Raw genomic sequence first — 13,133 nt, 5'->3', positions numbered from 1 at the left:
AAGAACGCCGGAGTGGGTTGCCATTTCCTTCTCCAATGCATGAAAGTGAAAAGTGAAAGTGAAGTTGCTCAGTCGTGTCCGACTCTTTGCGACCACATGGACTACAGCCTACCAGGCTCCTCCGTCCATGGGATTTTCCAGGCAAGAGTACTGGAGTGGGGTGCCGTTGCCTTCTCCAATCTTATAGCTAGTAAGTGGCAAGACCAGGTTTCTGAGATCTTTACCTCTAGTCTCATTGCTTCTCATGCATTTTGTGTGTACTGCTGTTGAATCATAGAAGGAAACTAAATTGATGTCTGACTACATGGATAAATTTTGCTAAAGTAATTTAGTAATATACCAGTTGTATTATATTTATGTGATTCAAGATATAAACAAATTTCTGCCATAATAGTGAAACCTATCCCAAAAAATGAAGTCTTCTTTGAAATTAGGGTGCCATGTATATTATTGAATAGATTTTCATGTTAAGTTTACTTAATACATGATATATTTCTATAATCCAGGTTGAGGGTTTTAGTGATTTCTCTCTTGGTTTCCACCTTATTGACCTTTAAAATATCAATCTGGAACATTGAAATAGCTAGTTTTACAACATTGCTAAGTGACTTATAATATTTTTTCTCTGATTGTTAGTTTGTATATATATGTATTTGTATGTGTGAGAGTCAAGAACCTGAGACAGACATTAACTTCTGGTTCTTTCATTTGGCCTACATTTTCCTTTAAAAAAAAAATCCCCTTGAGTAGAAGTTGTTTGCTTTGTTCTTAAACAAATGAATAAAGTATACACAGGATATACTTAGTTGGCCTCTCTAGTAACAGGAACCACATATTGGGAATTATTTTTCTTACATCAGTCAATCACTTTGTTAAGTAATATAGTGATATTAGGGCTTCCTCCGTGTCTCAGTGGTAAAGAATCCTCCTGCAAAGGAGATGTGGATTCAATCCCTGGGTCAGGAAGATCCCCTGGAGGAGGAAATGGCAACCCACTCTAGTATTCTTGCCTGGAGAATCCCATGGACAGAGGAGCCTGGCAGGCTACAGTCCACGGGGTTGCAGGGTCAGACACTTAGCACGCATACTCATAGTGATATAAACTTTTTTTTAAACTAACTGTAAATATTAGAGACCATTTCTTTTCCCTTTAAAATGTTTTGGTAGTATATTTTAGATGGATTGCATTAGTAGTTATCCCACAGTGTTCTGGTTTTTAAGATACACAGATACGCTGGTGTAGCAGAAAGAGCCCCTGACTTTCAAGTCAGGGGACTGCCATAAACTTGAAATATCACTTTAATCATATGTATACTTCTGGGTCTTAGATATCCATGTATTAAAAAAAAAAGTGTTTAGTTGATTATACTTAAGAATCTTTTCATCTTAAACTTTCTACAACCCTATTTTCATTTGTATGAAATAAAGATCATTATCTTTCTTGAGGCAAAATACCTATAGACAGATTAGTGTACTTTAGATATGTTCTTGATTAAAGTGTTTTACTTACTTGAAAATTGAAAAAATTTTTGCCATTTTATGTAGGAAAACTACAATTGAAAGCCTGTAATTAAAAATTTTTGTAAATCTTTATAGAAGAACTTACTATGGAGATTATCAATCCTGATTACTTCCTTTTAAAGTTTTAGTTAACCTTTTCCTTGGGTATAATCATATATTTTGTTAAGCAAGATTCTTGGTTACAAGTGAGTTTTTTTTCTCTGGTTAAAAAATGGATTTTCTGTTATGGTATTTTTAGGAATGCATGCAAAACTGGTAAAATTAGCATAAGATCTCTAATTTAGTTAACAGTGTTATATCAATGTCAGTTTCCTGGTTTTGAAAGTGTACTGTGCTTGTGTAAAATGTTTTCATTGGGGAAAATTGGGTAAAGAGTACATGGGTAAACTGAACTATTTTCACAAGTTCAAGTTCTTGTGAGCCTTAAATTATTTTAGAAAATGTAAATTTATCTTTGGGTATGGTTAAGTATGGGTCTGTTTCTAGAAACTGCACATTACTGATTTTACTAATTGAAAGTTGAAATATGTATTCTTAATGGATTAAAAGTTATGTTTTGTCTGAAATATAGAACACCTCTAGAAAAGCACCCAGATGTTAAGTGTGAAAGTGAAGTGAAAGTGAAAGTGGCTCAGTTGTGACTGACTCTCTGTGACCCCATGGACTATACAGTCCATGGAATTCTCCAGGCCAGAATACCCCACTCTCCAGGAGTGGGTAGCCGTTAAGTGTAAATCTTGACAAGTTTATGAAGTGAACACATCTGGGTAACCAGCACCCATGGGTAAAGATAGAACACAAACTACAGCACAGAACTCCTGGCTGGTTCCTCTCATCACTTTCCACACCAAAGAATAACCACTAGCCTCACTGAATATTTAGGTCTGATGTTAGTGTTAAAATATTAGTGAATTTTATTAAAAATGTGGGTTTCATTTTTTCTTTGTGTCAAATGTAATGTATTTACATCAGAAATAGTGTACACAGCGCAATGACTAAAGTACTTAATTGTGAATTAAACTGACCCTTCATGTAGAAATTATACAATGAGAGAATACTTAAACCTTTCACTGTGATAGTAAATTGGAAATCAGTAACAAAAGATGAAATTAAATGTGTGGTGGCAACTACGAGTTATTTTCCAGAAACCATTCTTTTCTTGTGCAGTAGGATTATGCATAGCTGTCTGTAGTACCCAGAAGTCTTGAGTGAATAACTTAATGTATATTTGCTGAATTGAAAACCAAATCAGTTATAAAACTAATACTTTTAATTCCCAAAACTTTAAAAACTGTGAGACGTAAGTGACAGCAAAAGATTTTGTCTAGGGCAAAACTGAGTCCTGTAAAGGCCAGTATTTAGGATTGAGTGGTAAATGGACTTGGGCAACATTTCCACCATTCCTGCCTCTACCACGAAGATCTTCTTTTTGCTATGGATAGAAAAGGATCCTTAAGAAAAGGATTCCATAGAATGCTTGGGAAACTGTAAGTTGTAGGTGAGACTATATTTTCCAGTCTCCTTATTTATTTGATTGATTGAGCCGATGTGGCTGTGTTCTTGCCAATGAAGTCTGAGAAGTGATGAAAGCAATATCTACTTTATTTGCTGCTTCAGAAATTTCCGAACCTGGATTTCCATTGTTTTACCACTGACAAGAATAGCCCTCATGTAAGATGGATGTGTCTCTGACTGACTGGGACTCACAAACCTGGAGCAGTCATCTTGGACGGGTATTAAGAGAAATAAACTTGCTTGTTTCTTAAGCCACTACCCTTTGAGAAAGGCTTCTTTGCAATAGCTGCTTAGTCTGTGCTGACAAATGCATACTTCATCCACGTGATTCTTAGGCACATATCTGATATAGCTGTTCTAAAGTTGCAAAGTTAATGTATGATTTACTTTTAAGAATACTTAGCACAGATTTAAATATTACCTGTATAATGTCATTCATGTATTTATTTGCCTTCCTGTGATGCTTTCTTGAATGTAAATGATTATGATTAGGGGACTCAAGATATCAGAATCTTTTCAGTAAACAAATTGAATACATTTAAAAAGTGTTTAAAAATGACAATTTAAAGCTCATATAGATCACTGACATTTTTTGTGTTGCATGGAGTCATTCATTTGCTGTTGCCTGATCAATATGTATGTATGTTTTATTTTCACCACTGGTACTTATTCATTTGACAGTGGGATAATATGCACTGAAGAAACGGCAAGACATTTACATGTCAGATGAACAGAGCAACGTTCATTCTGAGTATCGCCTTTCACTAGCATCTTCTAGTGGAAAACCAAGGTAATTGTAGGGTGTGTAATGTCCTCTTTCTGCTATTAATAGCAATTGTCTTAATTATCTATGCTCTTTCATTTTCATTAGTCTATAAAATTGATATGTTTTAAATGGTGACTTTATCCTTGAGACTATTATATAAGAAACTGAAGTGTTTGGATTAAAAACCAAAATCTCCAACTTAATGTGGCTTTGGGATTAAATATATTTTATAGACTATTTTTCAAAATTCTTAACTCCCATAAGCCACATATGATAATTAAACCTAATTTATTCAGGTAATACTCAATTTAATTGAGTATCATTTGATATAAATGGGAGTGTTTGATAATTTACTTGTATAGGTAGTGTCTTAAACTTTAGCTAGCAACAGACTCAACTAGGAAGACTGGTTGACACTGCTGAGCCTAATCCCAGAGTTCAAGATTTAGTAGGTCTGGGTGGGGTGAAAGAATTTACATTTCTAAGAAATTCTCAGGTAATCATGATATGGCTTCTGCTGCTCCTCCAATATATGTTGATTAATCACTGATGGTGGTTAGGTATCAAACTTTAAAAAAGTACATACTGTACAGGTGACCTCTGACTTAGGGTATTTTGAATTTACAGTGGTGAAAAAGAAGTATGCATTCAATATTTGAATTTCAAATTTTTATCTTTGCCCAAGCTAGTGATACACAGTACAGTACACTCATGATGCTGGGCCGTGGCAGGGAGCTGTAGCCCACAGTCAGCTGTTCAATCACAGGGGTAAACAGGCATTCTGTATCGATTCATACAACCTTTTTTTTTTTTTTTTCCTTACAACTTTCTGTTTTTCACTTTCAGTATTCAGTAAAGTTCATGAGATTATTATGAAACAGGCTTTATGTTAAATGATTTTGCCCAACTGTAGGCTAATTAATGATAAGTGGTCTGAACACATTTAAAGTAGGCTGGGCTAGCTATGATGTTCAATAGATAATGTATATTAAATGTATTTTCAACTTAGGATATTTTTCAAGTTAGGATGGATTGAGGCAGCAGTGTAAGGTAGTTTCTGTTTCTTTACATCAGATTTTTGATTAACATCTGGTATTTTCAGGTATTAATTTTTGCCTCTTAATGTCTTATGTTCTTCTTTATATCATATACAAAATCATTGTTACTGATTCTTTTTCTGGACTCTGTTCTTTGGTCTATCTGTGTTATTTTAGTTATTGTAACTTTCTAAAAAGAAGTCTTTGTCATCTTGTTAATTTTCTGAACTTTGTTGATGGCCCTTCGGTTTTGCTCTTTCATGAATTTTTGGATGAGCTTATGCAGTCTCACGAAAAGTTGAAAGCTGCAGGATTTTGACTGACATTGAATTAGACTATGTATCTTAAGGTGTTTATTCCATTCATGTAAGTGGTCTTTGTACAGTTTTTGCAATTCTTCTTTACTGTCCTTCAACAGTATCTTATACACTTCTCCTTTTAATGGTCTTACTCTGTTTCTGTCTAGCAACCTAGTAATTTTTGTTTATCATTGTGTTTTCTAATTGGTTTTCACTGGATAAAATATGATATTTAAAAACTTTTTCTTGAAATACTATATGTATACAGAAAAATAAACAGTATGATAAGTACAGTGAATTATCACAAAGTAAACATTACCATACCCACTCCAGTGTTCTTGCCTGGAGAATCCCAGGGATGGTGGAGCCTGGTGGGCTGCCATCTATGGAGTCACACAAAGTCGGACACGACTAAAGTGACTTAGCAGCAGCAGCAAACATTACCGTTACTGAAGAAAGAGAACATTATTACAATTTCCAATCCCAATTATTACCCCCTACCTTCCCTTCAGAAAATAACTATTAAGGCATCTTGGTTTAGTTTTGCCCATTTTAAATTATATATAAATAGACTTATATTTATTATAAGTCAGTGTTTTATTTAGTGTTTGTTATCTTTTTTTGTTGTTGTTCAGTCACTAAGTTGTTTCCAACTCTTTGCAACCCCATGGACTGTGACACACCATGCTACCCTGTCTTTCACTATCTCCTGGAGTTTGCTCAGACTCATGTTCATTGAGTTGATGATGCCATCTAACCATCTCATTCTCTCTTGTCCCCTTCTCCTCCTGCCCCCAATCTTTTCCAGCATCAGGGTCCTTTCCAGTGAGTTGGCTCTTTGCATCAGGTGGCCAAAGTATTGGGGCTTCAGCAACAGTTCTTTTAATGAATATTCACAGTTGAATTCCTTTAGGATTGACTGGTTTGATCTCCTTGCAGTCTTTAGGGACTCTCAGGAGTCTTCTGCAGCACCACAGTGCTAAAGTATCAATTCTTTGGTGCTTAGCCATCTCTATGGTCCATCTCTCACATCTGTTCATGACTACTGGAAAAACCATAACTTTGACTATATGGACCTTTGTCAGCAAAGTGATGTTCAGGCTAGTCACATTTTAAGTGTTCAGTAACCACATGTGGCTACTGGCTACTGTGCTGGAAAGTATAGATCTAAAAGGTTTATTTGGGAGACTTAGCTTCAAGACCTTCAATATAGGATATAATATGCATTATAAAGGAAAGACTGATAAAATATACAGTTACCTTTTGCTTAGTCTCAATTTGTGAGATTCATTTATGTTAGTGTGTGAAGCTTTAATTTTATTTTCATTCCTGTGTAGTATTCCATTGTAAAATTGTTCTGTTTTATTCATTTATGTGTTTATTAACATTCTACTGTTGATGGACCTTTGGCCTTTTACTTGTTTTGAGCTATGATGAATAATGATTGTGTGAATTTTTATGTTCCTTCATTTCTTTTGGTGTTCCTGTACCTGGGTTTCTGCATACATCCAAGAGAAGTATTGCCATGTGAAAGGATATGCTTATGTTCATCTTCTGGTAGATCCTGCCAAACAGCTTTCCAAAGGTTACCAATCTACAGTCCCACCAGTAGTGTATGCAAGTTCTAGTTGACTCCATATTCTTGCCTACATCTTTTATGTTTTATTCATTCTGGTGGGTATGTGGTAGTATCTACTTGTGATTTTAATTTACAATTCTCTATTAAGGTTGAGAATCTTTTCATATGCTTCTTAGTAATTTGGCTAACCTCTTATAAAATACCTGTTCAGTACCTATTTTTCCATTGAGTTGTCTCATAATTTTCATATTGACTTGTAGCAATTCCTTATATATTCTTGACTATTAACATTGCCATACTCTTCTGCCAATCTGTTGTTGCCTTTGTTTTTTCTCTTGATGAATATTAATTTCTTTATTTTAATGTAGTATATTTTATCAGTCTTTCCTTTATAATGCATGTTATGTCCTGTCTTGAAAGTCATGAAATTAGTTTCCCAAATAAATCTTCTAGGTCTATACTTTCCAGTACAGTAATTAGTAGCCACATGTGGCCACTGAGCATTTGAAATGTGACTAGTCTGAATTAAGATGTCTTTGGACACAAATCAAGCCTCAGTAAATTTAAGAAAATTGAAATCATACCAAGCATCTTTTCTGGCAGCTACACTAAGAGACTAGATACCAATTACAGGGGAATAAACTGTAAAAAAAATACAAACATGAAAATTTAACAATATGTTTCTAAATAATGAACACATTACTGAAGACATTAAAAGGGAAATCAAAAAATTCCTAGAAACAAATGACAGTGAAAACATGACCCAAAATCTATGCACTGCCACAAAAGCAGTTCTAAGAGGTAAGTTGATAGCAATGCAATCCTACCTCCAGAAACAGCAAAAACATTGAATAGAGAACCTAACTTTATCCCTGCTGCTGCTAAGTTGCTTCAGTTGTGTCCAACTCTGTGCGACCCCATAGATGGCAGCCCACCCAGCTCCCCCATCCCTGGGATTCTCCAGGCAAGAACACAGGTTTGGGTTGCCATTTCCTTCTCCAATGCATGAAAGTGAAAAGTGAAAGAGAAGTCACTCAGTCGTTTCTGATTCTTGGTGACCCAATGGACTGCAGGCTACCAGGCTCCTCCATCCATGGGATTTTCCAGGTAAGAGTACTGGAGTGGGTTGCCATTGCCTTCTACACTTTACCTAGAACAGCCTAAAAAAGAACAGAAAAACTCCAAAGTTAGTAGAAAGAAATCATAAAGATCAGAGCCAAAATAAATGAAAAAGAAATTAAGGGAACAGTAATAAAAATTAATAAAACTAAAAGCTGGTTCTTTGAGAAGATAAAATTGAAAAACCATTAGCCAGACTCATCAAGCAAAAGGGGGAGAAGGATCACATCAACAAAATTAGAAATGAAAAAGGAGAGAGATTACAGCAGACAGTACAGAAATACAAAGGATCATAAGAGACCATTATGAGCAACTATATGCCAATAAAATGGACAAACTGGAAGAAATGGACAGATCCTCAGAAAAGTTCATCCTTCCAAGACTGAACCAAGGAGAAAGAAATTAAGAACAACCGAATCACAAGAACTGAAATCTAAACTGTGATAAAAAATCTCCCCCAAAACAAAAGCTCAGGGTCAGATTGCTTCTCAGGTGAATGCTGTCAAACATGTAGAAAAGAACTAACGCCAATACTTCTGAAGATTTCAGAAAATCACAGAAGAAGGAACATTTCCAAACTCATTCTATGGGGCCACCATCACTCTGATAACCAAAAACAGATAAAGCTATCGCAAAAAAAGAAAATTGCAGGCCAGTATCACTGGTGAACATAGATGCAAAAATCCTCAACAAAATTCTAGCAAACAGAATTCAGCAACACATTAAAAAGATCATATACCATGATCAAGTTAGGTCATACCAGGGATGCAAAGATTCTTCAATATATGCAAATCAATCAATGTGATACACCATACTAACAAATTGAAAGATAAAAACCATATGATAATAGATGTCAAAAGCCTTTGACCAAATTCAGCACCCATTTACTAAAAAAAAAAAAAACTTCAAAAAATGGGCATAGAAGGAACCTACCTCAAAATAGTAAAGACCATATATGATAAAACCCACAGCAAACATTATTCTCAATGGTGAAAAACTGAAAGCATTCCCTCTAAGATCAGGAACAAGACAAGAGTGCCCACTCTTGCCAGTATTATTCAGTATATATTTGGAAGTCCTAGCTGTGGCAGAGTAGAAAAAGAAAAGGAGTCCAGATTGGAAAAGAAGTAAAATTCTCACTGCAGATGACATGATACTATACAAAGAAAACCCTAAAGATAGTGTATCCGAAAATTAACTAGAGCTAATCAGTGAATTTAGTAAAATCACAGGATACAAAATCAATACACAGAAATCACTTGGATTCCTATACACTAACAATGAAAAATCAGAGATTAACAAATCAATCCCATTTACCATTGCAATAAAAAGAATAAAACATGTAGGAATAAACCTACCTAAGGAAACAAAAAAGCTGTATATAGAAAACTATGACACCGATGCTGGAAATCAAAGATGATATAAACAGATGGAGAGATATTCCATGTTCCTGGGTTGGAAGAATCAATATTGTGAAAATGACTCTACTGCTAAATGCAAACTACAGATTCAGTACAATCCCTATCAAATTACCAATGGCATTTTTCACAGAACTAGAACAAAAAATTTCACAATTTGAATGGAAATACAAAAGACCCCGAATGGCCAAGGCAATCTTGAGAAAGAAGAATGGAGCTGGAAGAATCAACTGTCCTGACTTCAGACTATACTATAAAGCTACAGTCATCAAGACAGTATGGTACTGGCATAAAAACAGAACTATAGACCAATGGTCTGAGCTACCCCATGTCCGAGGTCAGGCAGAAGCTGGGAGGACCCCGTGCCTGAGGGGCAGTGGCGAGAGGAGCTACCCCACGTCCGAGGTCAGGGGCGGCGGCCGGGAGGAGCTATGCCACGTCTGAGGTCAGGGGCGGTGCCCAAGAGTGCCAGGCCGCGAAGCACAGGAGCAGCCGAGAGGAGCTACCCCCGCCTGAGGACAGGGGCGGCAGCTGGGAAGAGTTGCCCCATACCCGAGGACGGGCGGCGGCTAGGAGGGGCAACCCCACATCCAAGGAGCAGTAGCTGCGCAGGCGCAGGAGGGCCTAGAGGAGCTATTCCACGTTCAAGGTCAGGAGGGGCAGCGGTGAGAGATATCCCTTGTCCAAGGTAAGGAGCAGCGGCTGCGCTTTGCTGGAGCATCCTTGAAGAGATCCCCACGCCCAAGGTAAGAGAAACCCAAGTAAGACAGTAGGTGTTGCAAGAGGGCATCAGAGGGCAGACACACTGAAACCATACACACAGAAAACTAGTCAATCTAATCACACTAGGACCACAGCCTTGTCTAACTCAATGAAACTAAGCCATGCCCTGTGGGGCCACCCAAGACGGGTGGACATGGTGGAGAGGTCTGACACAATGTGGTCCACTGGAGAAGGGAATGGCAAACCACTTCAATATTCTTGCCTTGAGAACCCCATGAACAGTATGAAAAGGCAAAATGATAGGATACTGAAAGAGGAACTCCCCAGGTCAGTAGGTGCTCAATATGCTACTGGAGATCAGTGGAGAAATAACTCCAGAAAGAATGAAGGGATGGAGCCAAAGCAAAAACAATACCTAGCTGTGGATGTGACTGGTGATAGAAACAAGGTCCGATGCTGTAAAGAGCAATATTGCATAGGAACCTGGAATGTCAGGTCCATGAATCAAGGCAAATTGGAAGTGGTCAAACAGGAGATGACAAGAGTGAACGTCGACATTCTAGGAGTCAGCTAACTAAAATGGACTGGAATGGGTGAATTTAACTCAGATGACCATTATATCTACTACTGTGGGCAGGAATCCCTTAGAAGAAATGGAGTAGCCATCATGGTCAACAAAAGAGTCTGAACTGTAGTACTTGGATGCAATCTCAAAAACAACAGAATGATCTCTGTTCGTTTCCAAGGCAAACCATTCAATATCACAGTAATCCAAGTCTATGTCCCAACCAGTAACGCTGAAAAAGCTGAAGTTGAACGGTTCTATGAAGACCTACAAGACCTTTTAGAACTGACACTCAAAAAAAGATGTCCTTTTCATTATAGGGGACTGGAATGCAAAAGAAGGAAGTCAAGAAACACCTGGAGAAACAGGCAAATTTGGCCTTGGAATATGGAATGAAGCAGGGCAAAGACTAAGAGAGTTTTGCCACGAAAATGCACTGGTCATAGCAAATACCCTTTTCTAACAACACAGACTCTACACATGAACATCACCAGATGGTCAACACCGAGATCAGATTGATTATATTCTTTGCAGCCAAAGATGGAGAAGCTCTATACAGTCAACAAGAACAAGACCAGGAGCTGACTGTGGCTCAGATCATGAACTCCTTATTGCCAAATTCAGACTGAAATTGAAGAAAGTAGGGAAAACCACTAGACCATTCAGGTATGACCTAATCGAATCCCTTATGATTATACAGTGGAAGTGAGAAATAGATTTAAGGGACTAGAACTGATAGAGTGCCTGATGAAATACGGATGGAGGTTTGTGACATTGTACAGGAGACAGGGATCAAGACCATCCCCATGGAAAAGAAATGCAAAAAAGCAAAATGGCTGTCTGAGGAGGCCTAACAAATAGCTGTGAAAAGAAGAGAAGCGAAAAGCAAAGGAGAAAAGGAAAGATATAAGCATCTGAATGCAGAGTTCTAAAGAATAGCAAGAAGAGATAAGAAAGCCTTCTTCAGCGATCAATGCAAAGAAATAGAGGAAAACAACAGAATGGGAAAGACTAGAGATCTCTTCAAGAAAATTAGAAATACCAAGGGAACATTTCATGCAAAGGTGGGCTCAATAAAGGACAGAAATGGTATGGACCTAAAAGAAGCAGAAGATATTAAGATGAGGTGGCAAGAATACACAGAACTGTACAAAAAAGATCTTCATGACCAAGATAATCATGATGGTGTGATCATTCACCTAGAACCAGACATCCTGGAATGTGAAGTCAAGTGGGCCTTAGAAAGCATCACTACGAACAAAGCTAGTGGAGGTGATGGAATTACAGTTGAGCTATTTCAAGTCCTGAAAGATGATGCTGTGAAAGTGCTGCACTCAATATGCCAGCAAATTTGGAAAACTCAGCAGTGGCCACAGGACTGGAAAAGGTCAGTTTTCATTCCAATCCCAAAGAAAGGCAATGCTAGAGAATGCTCAAACTACCGCACAATTGCACTCATCTCACATGCTAGTAAAGTAATGCTCAAAATTCTCCAAGCCAGGCTTCAGCTATACGTGAACTGTGAACTTCCTGATGTTCAAGCTGGTTTTAGAAAAGGCAGAGGAACCAGAGATCAAATTGCCAACATCTGCTGGATCATGGAAAAAGCAAGAGAGTTCCAGAAAAACATCTTATTTCTACTTTATTGACTATGCCAAAGCCTTTGACTGTGTGGATCACAAGAAACTGTGGAAAATTCTGAAAGAGGTGGAAATACCAGACCACCTGACCTGCCTCTTGAGAAACCTATATGCAGGTCAAGTAGCAACAGTTAGAACTGGACATGGAACAACAGGCTGGTTCCAAATAGGAAAAGGAGTTATGTGAAGGCTGTATAGTGTCACCCTGCTTATTTAACTTCTATGCAGAGTACATCATGAGAAATCCTGGGCTGGAGGAAGCACAAGCTGGAATCAAGATTGCCGGGAGAAATATCAATCACCTCAGATATGCAGATAACACCACCCTTATGGCAGAAAGTGAAGAAGAACTAAAGAGCCTCTTGATGAAAGTGAAAGAGGAGAGTGAAAAAGTTGGCTTAAAGCTCAACATTGAGAAAACGAAGATCATGGCATCTGGGCCCATCACTTCATGGGAAATAGATGAGGAAACAATGAAAACTTTATTTTTCTGGGTTCCAAAATCACTGCAGATGGTGATTGCAGCCATGAAATTAAAAGACGTTTACTCCTTGGAAGAAAAGTTATGACCAACCTAGATAGCCGTCTAGTCAAGGCTATGGTTTTTCCAGTGGTCATGTATGGATGTGAGAGTTGGACTGTGAAGAAGGCTGAGCGCCAAAGAATTGATGCTTTTGCACTGTGGTGTTGGAGAAGACTCTGAGAGTCCCTTGGACTGCAAGGAGATCCAACCAGTCCATCCTAAAGGATATAGGTCCTGGGTGTTCATTGGAAGGACTGATGTTGAAGCTGAAACTCCAGTACTTTGGCCAACTCATGTGAAGAGTTGACTCATTGGAAAAGGCTCTGATGCTGGGAGGGATAGGGGGCAGGAGGAGAAGGGGACAACAGAGGATAAGATGGCTGGATGGCATCACTGACTCAGTGGACGTGAGTCTGAGTGAACTCCGG

At 37.8% G+C, this 13,133-nt stretch overlaps 1 protein-coding gene across 10 annotated transcripts in view; it reads left to right on the top strand.

The window, feature by feature from the left end:
* Window positions 1-13,133, top strand: part of SLC39A10 (solute carrier family 39 member 10) — a 160,251-nt gene that overhangs the window by 102,143 nt on the left and 44,975 nt on the right. For 6 of the 10 annotated variants that reach the window (XM_070388896.1, XM_070388884.1, XM_070388897.1 and 3 more), the window contains one exon: window positions 3,718-3,826. The exons of 3 other annotated variants lie outside the window; for them this stretch is intronic. The gene's annotated coding sequence lies outside the window, so the exon portion shown is untranslated. Of the gene's footprint in view, window positions 1-3,138; window positions 3,255-3,717; window positions 3,827-13,133 lie in introns of those variants that run through there. One more of the 10 variants, XM_070388888.1, reaches the window with a different exon arrangement.

This window comes from Bos mutus, chromosome 2 (assembly GCF_027580195.1).
Source record: "Bos mutus isolate GX-2022 chromosome 2, NWIPB_WYAK_1.1, whole genome shotgun sequence".
NCBI classification, from domain to species: Eukaryota; Metazoa; Chordata; class Mammalia; order Artiodactyla; family Bovidae; genus Bos; species Bos mutus.
Note: the sequence above shows the minus strand (reverse complement) of the source record. Positions and strands in the feature narration are given on the sequence as shown.